We start from the raw sequence: 8,678 nt of genomic DNA on the forward strand, positions 1-8,678 counted from the left end.
TATCTTTATTATTATATTTAAATTTAAGTTTTATTTAATTAAAATTAATATTTTTATAAATATTATCTTAAAATAATAAAAAGCTTTATTTTCTTTATTTCTTTATTAAAAAAAGATTCCTTTAATAATAAAATAAAAAAGAAAATTAATAATTTTAAAAAAACTTTTAATAAAATTATAATAAAAGTTTATAAACCTTATAAAATTTTAAATATTATAAATTATTTATAATACTTTTTACTTTTAAGTTACCTTAACCTTTTTTAAATTTACTTAAATACTTATTTTAATTATAATAATAAAGCTTAAATACTTTACTTTTTTTTTATTATAAATTTATATTTATTTTAATTTAAATTTAATTTAATATTTTATAAGTAATATAAAACTTTTTATACTTTTTTTATATAATTCCTTTTTAAGCTTAAAAAAAATATTAATATATTATTTAAATATATTATTATATAATCTTTTAAAATATTAATTAATATTAAATTAATATATTATTAAAATATAATAAATATATTAAATAAATTAAAAAAGTAAATTAATTATTTAAATAATTTAAATTAAGTTTAAAATATTATTAAATGCTTTTATTTTTTTATTATTTATATTTAATAAAAGATTATATAAATATTTAGCTTTATAAATTATTAAGTATTAAAATAAAAGTATAATATTTCCTTAATAAAAGAAAAAAAGTAATAATTTTATTAAGTTATTTTATTAAAAGTATAATAATTTATATAAAATCGCTACTTTTTATTTATTTTATATATTAAGAAAATTAAAGTTATTATAAATAAAAAGCTAGCTTTTATTTAATTCTTATTATAAAGTTTTATAACTTATTTTTATAACTTAAATAGCTAATTTTAAGATATATTATATAATAAGCTTTATAATAATATTAATATAAACTTATTTTTTATTAATAATAAATAAATATAATAATTAAATTAATTTTAATATAATAAAAAAATAAAAGTTTATTTTTTATTAAAAAAATTAATAAAGTTTTATATTTTCTTTAATAAAAACTTAATTTTATATTATTTTATATTATTATTATTTTTTTCTTAAAAAGCTATAATTTAAAAAATTTATATAACTTTATTTAAACTTATTTTTATTAAAATAATATTTATTATTTTATTATAAAATAAGTAATTTATTTATATTTTTATAATTACTTTAAAAATTAATTAAGCTAAATTATTTATATTTTATTAATTTTCTTTTTTTATAATTATTTTTTTTTAAATTATATTAATTATTATATAATTATAAGTTAAGTTTAATAAAATATTATAATAATATAATTAAAATAAGCTTAATAAAAAGAAATAAATTATATTTAAAATTATATAAATTAAATATAAGCTTATTATATATTAATATTTAAAAAAAGTTATATTATATATATAATATATTAACTTTATAATAAATTAATAATTATTTTTAAATTTATTAAAGTAAATAAAGTTATTAACTTTAATTTTATTTTTTATATTTATTATTTATTTAAATAATAATAATATATTTATAATTTATAATAATAGAAATTAAAAAAAAAACTTATTTAATTTATTTTATATTTATTAATATTATTTTTATATAAATTAAGCTTATAAAAAAAGCTTATATTTTTAAATAAAACTTTATTTAAAAGTTAATTTTTTTCTTTAAAGTTAATAAAGTTTTTTTTATAAATATAATAATTAACTTTATAACTTAAATTTAAATTAATATAATTATAAAAAAAAGTTTATAATTTATTATAAAGTATTTTTATTAATTATAATATAAATATATTTTATATTTTTATTAAGCCTTTTTTTTAAATTTAAAAATTTAAGTATTTTAGCTTAATTATTAATTAATTAAAAAAAAAATATTTTAATATTTTTATAGCTCTTTATTTTTAGCATTTTAATCTTTTATTATACTTATTATAATTATATTTATTATTATTATATTTTAATTTATTATTTATTATTTTTAAATTAAAAGCTTTAAAAAATATAAAGTTAAATTTATATATTATTAATATTTAAAATTTTATATCTTTAATTTATTAATAATTTAATAATATATATTTATTACTTTATTATAATTTATATATAAAATTAATATTTTAATAGCTTTATTATAAAGTTATAAAAAGAATTAATTATAAAAGTAATTTAGCTTTATTTTATTTAATTATTTAAAGCTTTTAATTTATATTATTAATTATTTAAATTAAATATAAAATTAAGCAAAATTATTATAATTTTATATTTAAAATATTTTAAGTTTAATTAAAGTAATTATTTATTAATATAAATTTTTATAATAATATTTTAAGTATTTAAAGAATTTATTTATATTAAAGCTATTTTAAGGCTTGCCTTACTTATAAAATGCTATAATATATAATTATACCTTAATGTAATAAGCTTAAGCTATTACTTAAGTTATAATGCATGCTTATGCTATGCTTATATTATACTTAACCCTTTTATATAACAAAGCATATATTTAAAAGATAAATTTAAAATTAAGCCCTTTTAAGGCTTAATTTACTTTTTAAATATTATAATTTATAACTCTTTTTAAATACCTTTTAATAAATACTTAAGGCTAACTTATAATATTAACTTATAATCTTTAAATTATATTAAAAAGAATACTTATATTATAAAGGTAAATAACCTTATACTTAAAACATTAACTTTTTTATAAAATATATAATTAAGAATTTCTTAATTTACTTTAATATTAAGTCATAAAAATACTTAAAAAGTATTTTAACCCCCTTAATTATTTATAGCAATACTTATTAATATTAATAGCAATATTATTATATTTTTCTTTGCAATAATACTTTATTAACTTATAAAACTTAAAGTATATATAAACTCTTTTAATTTACTTTTAATTTAATATAAGCTGCTTTTAATTAAGCCCTTATTTAATAATAATTAAAATAGCTTTTTAGCTTAAAAGATTATAATATAATATAAGCTATAAATTAATATAAACTTTATTAAAAGTCCTTAAGAATATTAAATTTTTTTATAAAGTTAGCTATTTATTAAAATATAATTATATATTATAGCATTTTATAAGTAAGGTAAGCTTTAAAATAGCTTTAATATAAATAAATTCTTTAAATACTTAAAGTATTATTATAAAAACTTATATTAATAAATAATTACTTTAATTAAGCTTAAAATATTTTAAATATAAAATTATAATAATTTTATTTAATTTTATATTTAATTTAAATAATTAATAATATAAATTAAAAGCTTTAAATAATTAAATAAAATAAAGTTAAATTACTTTTATAATTAACTTTCTTTATAACTTTATAATAAAGTTATTAAAATATTAATTTTATATATAAATTATAATAAAATAATAAATATATATTATTAAATTATTTATAAATTAAAAGTATAAAATTTTAAGCATTAATAATATATAAGTTTAATTTTATACTTTTTAAAGTTTTTAACTTAAAAATAATAAGTAATAAATTAAAATATAATAATAATAAATATAGTTATAATAAGTATAATAAAAAGCTAAGGTATTAAAAATAAAAGGCTATAAAGATATTAAAATATTTTTTCTTTTTAATTAATTAATAGCTAAGCTAAAATACTTTAAATCTTTAAATTTAAAAAAAAGGTTTAATAAAAATATAAAGTATATTTATATTATAATTAATAAAAATACTTTATAATAAATTATAAATTCCTTTTTATAATTATATTAATTTAAGTTTAAATTATAAAGTTAATTATACTTTATAAAAAAAACTTTATTAATTTTAAAAAAAAAATTAATTTTTAAATAAAGTTTTACTTAAAAGTATAAGCTTTTTTTATAAATTTAATTTATATAAAAATAATATTAATAAATATAAAATAAATTAAATAAGCCTTTTTTCTTAATTTTTATTATTATAAATTATAAGTATATTCTTATTATTTAAATAAATAATAAATATAGCTATTATATTATTATAAATAAATAATAAATATAAAAATAAAATTAAAATTAATAACTTTATTTATTTTAAGAAATTTAAAAATAATTATTAATTTATTATAAAGTTAATATATTATATATATAATATAACTTTCTTTAAATATTAATATATAATAAGCTTTTATTTTAGCTTATATAATTTTAAATATAACTTATTTCTTTTTATTAAGCTTATTTTAATTATATTATTATAATATTTTATTAAACTTAATTTATAATTATATAATAATTAATATAGCTTAAAGAATAATTATAAAAAAAAAAGTTAATAAAATATAAATAATTTAATTTAATTAATTTTTAAAATAATTATAAAGATATAAATAAATTATTTATTTTATAATAAAATAATAAATATTATTTTAATAAAAATAAGCTTAAATAAAATTATATAAATTCTTTAAGTTATAATTTTTTTAAAAAAAAATAATAATAATATAAAATAAAATAAAACTAAACTTTTATTAAAGAAAATATAAAACTTTATTAACCTTTTTAATAAAAAATAAACTTTTATTTTTTTATTATATTAAAATTAATTTAATTATTATATTTATTTATTATTAATAAAGAATAAATTTATATTAATATTATTATAAAGCTTATTATATAATATATTTTAAAATTAATTATTTAAGTTATAAAAATAAATTATAAAACTTTATAATAAAGATTAAATAAAGATTAGCTTTTTATTTATAATAATCTTAATTTTTATAATATATAAAGTAAATAAAAAGTAGCAATTTTATATAAATTATTATACTTTTAATAAAATAATTTAATAAAATTATTACCTCTTTTTTTTTATTAAAAAAATATTATGCTTTTTTTTTAATACTTAATAATTTATAAAGCTAAATATTTATATAATCTTTTATTAAATATAAATAATAAAAAAATAAAAGTATTTAATAATATTTTAAACTTAATTTAAATTATTTAAATAATTAATTTATTCTTTTAATTTATTTAATATATTTATTATATTTTAATAATATATTAATTTAATCTTAATTAATATTTTAAAAGATTATATAATAATATACTTAAATAATATATTAATATTTTCTTTAAGCTTAAAAAGAAATTATATAAAAAAAGTATAAAAAGTTTTATATTATTTATAAAATATTAAATTAAACTTAAATTAAAATAAATATAAGTTTATAATAAAAAGATAAAATATTTAAGCTTTATTATTATAATTAAAGTAAGTATTTAAATAAATTTAAAAAAAATTAAAGCAATTTAAAAATAAAAAGTATTATAAATAATTTATAATATTTAAAGCTTTATAAGGTTTATAAACTTTTATTATAACTTTATTAAAACCTTTTTTAAAATTATTAATTCTTTTCTTTATTTTATTATTAAGGAAACTTCTTTTTAATAAAAAAGTAAAAAAAATAAGGCTTTTTATTATTTTAAAGTAATATTTATAAAGATATTAATTTTAATTAAATAAAACTTAAACTTAAATATAATAATAAAGGTATATTATTTAAAAACAGCTCTTAATGTATATTTATTAATTTAAAAAAAAAAAGCTTTTTATTTAATTATTTATTACTTTATAAAGCTTTTTTTAATATAATAAAATTATATTATTTATAATAAAAAGCTATTAATAATAATTAAGGCCTTAAAAGTATAATTACTTATACTTTAAAATATATTTTACTTATTTATAATACTTATAAATTATAAAAGCCTTAAATACTTTATTAGCTTTTAACTTCTTTTAAAAAAATAAGCTTAATAAATTAAAACTTTATTTTTATTTTATTATAATTTTTAATATTATTTAAGGATATAAATATAATGTTTTAATATATTATTATAATAAAAATAAAATAAAATAATTTTAAAAAAGAATTATATAATTAAAATGCTTTAATTAATTTTAATAATAATCTTTAATATTTATATTATTATATATTTATAGTTATAATTATTTAATAAATTAATATTAATTATACTTAAAAAATAAAAAAGTTTAATAAAATTTATAATATAAAATTTATTATAAAGTAATTATATTTAATTAATAATAATTTCTTAAAAAAAATTAAAATAATAACTTAAGTTATTAATTATATTTTTAATATATATAATATACTTTAATTTTAAAGCTAATTATAACTTTTAAATTAAAAATTACTTATTATATTAATATTATAATAAGCTTATAACTTTCTTATAATAAGGTATTTAAAATAAAAAGGAACCTTTTAAATAGTTTTATATAACTTTTATTAAAATAATATATTATAAGTAATTTAGCATTTTATTTAAAATTATAATATATATTATTAAACTTAGCTTAATTAATAGCTATAATAAGGTTTACTTTACTTTATTCCTTTTTTAAATAATTATTAATTTTAAATATTTATTAATTTTATAATAAATTTATTAATTTATAAAAATAGCTTATATTATTTAATAATTATTATAAATTACTTTTTAAAATAAGTTTCCTTAAAAGTAATATATTTTATAATTATAAAAAACTATATATAATGCTTTATTACTTTATAATAATATTATTATAAATTCTTTATATTTATTATTAATAATTAAGGCTTTAATTAAATAAAAGCATTTTAAGCTTTTTTATATATTTAAATAAGTATAAAATGCCTTTTATTTATAATATATTACCTTAAAATAAATAATAATATAAAGTAAATAAATTAAGAAATATAAAAGTATTTATATAATATTATTATCTTTTTATAAGATAATTAAGCTAACTACCTTTTAACTTATTAAATAATATTAAATAATAAGGATTTAATAATAATTAGCTAAAGCTTAAATTAATTAATAAAAAGATTTAATATATAAGTAATTTTAAGCTCTTTAAATATAATGATATTTATAATTAGTTTTAAGGGTTAAATAGCTATATTTTTAAATTATTTTTAAATTAAAATAAATATTGCTTAAGTTGCTATTATTTTTATTTAATAATAATAAAAGTAAATAATTAATAAATGTTATTAAATAATAAAAAGGTTTTATATTAATAATTAAGTATAATTATTTTTAAGGTACTTTTAAATTACTTAATTAATAAAAAAGCTTAATTAATTATATTAAAAATATATTATAATAAATATTTCTATACTTTTAATAATTATTTTAAATATATTAAGCTAAGTTTATTTTACCTTTAATATTAATTAAATTAAATATATTATAAAGGATTTATTATTTACTTAAATATTTATAAATACTTAGCTAAGTATTATATTAATTTTAAATAAAGTAAATAAAAGTTAAAATAAAGAGTATTTTATAAAGAAAATTTTAATAATTAAAAATATATTAAGGTATTTATAAAATAATTTCTTTAAAAGATAAATTTATATTAAATAAAAAAGTTAAAATATATTAATATAAAAACTTTTTAAAAACTTATAAAGATTAATAACCCTTAACTTATTTAAGATATAATAAGGAAATATTATTATTTATAAGAAATTACTTATTTAAAATAATTATAAAATAAGTTTATATTAAGCTTAATAAGTTTATTTAAAAATATAATGTAAAGTAATAAAAGTTATAAGTAAAGATAAAATAAAAATAAATAAAATCTTATTATATTATTATAAGCTATTTAAATAAAGCTATAAGATAAGCCTTAAGTATTTATTATATTTAAGCAAAGCATAATAATAATAAGATTTAAATTTATAATCTTATTTATATATAAATACTTTTAATTAATTAAAACTTATTATATACTTACTTAATAAATAAACTAAATCCCCCTTTTATAAAAATTAAGTGTTATGGGCTTGGCTTTAAAGGGGCTGCAGGCTGGTTAGCGCCTTTTCTTATAAGCTGCAAAAGCAGCAACTAATTAAATCAAAAGGTATATAATAATTTAAGCTCCCTTGGATTATTTAACCACACTATATAAGGCTTGGGCAATAGCCCAAGCCCATTATATAGCCCCTTCCCCCAGAATTCCTTTAATATAATAGTATAATTACCCCTAAGGCTTACCCGCAACATTACCTTTTAAGCCAGAGATCTTTTTTATGGTTAGGTAAGACCATAACTTAAACTCTTAACCCTAAAGCTTAAATTATTTATTATAAGCTTAGCCCTAAAGGGGCTGCAGGCTAGCTAGCGCCTTTTCCCATAAGCTATAAAAGCAGCAACCAATTAAGCTAAAAGGTATATAATAATCTAAGCTCCCTTGGATTATTTAGCCACACTATATAAGGCTTGGGCAATAGCCCAAGCCCATTACATTAAGTAATATATTAAGTTAAAAGAAAACTAAACTATATAGCTAATCTTTTATAAGGTAAAATTATACTAAGTATATTACCTTTTTAAAATTCCTTTATTATTATTTATTTAAATAAGCATATTAAAAATATTTAATTATAAAACTAAAAACTATAAAAGCTAATAATAAGGTTATAATAACTTAATAATAATAAAAGTTAAATTTATAAACTTTTTATTTAAAAATAAAGCTTTTAATTATTTAAACTTATTATAATTATAATAATAAGTTAAGTTAATTAATGCTTATAATAAAAGGCATTATAATTAAAAAAAGGCAAGTTTTTAAAGTTTTTTTCTTTATTTTTTTACTTTTT

This window comes from Diaporthe citri (genome assembly GCF_014595645.1).
Source record: "Diaporthe citri strain NFHF-8-4 chromosome Unknown scaffold_7, whole genome shotgun sequence".
Taxonomy (NCBI): Eukaryota; Fungi; Ascomycota; class Sordariomycetes; order Diaporthales; family Diaporthaceae; genus Diaporthe; species Diaporthe citri.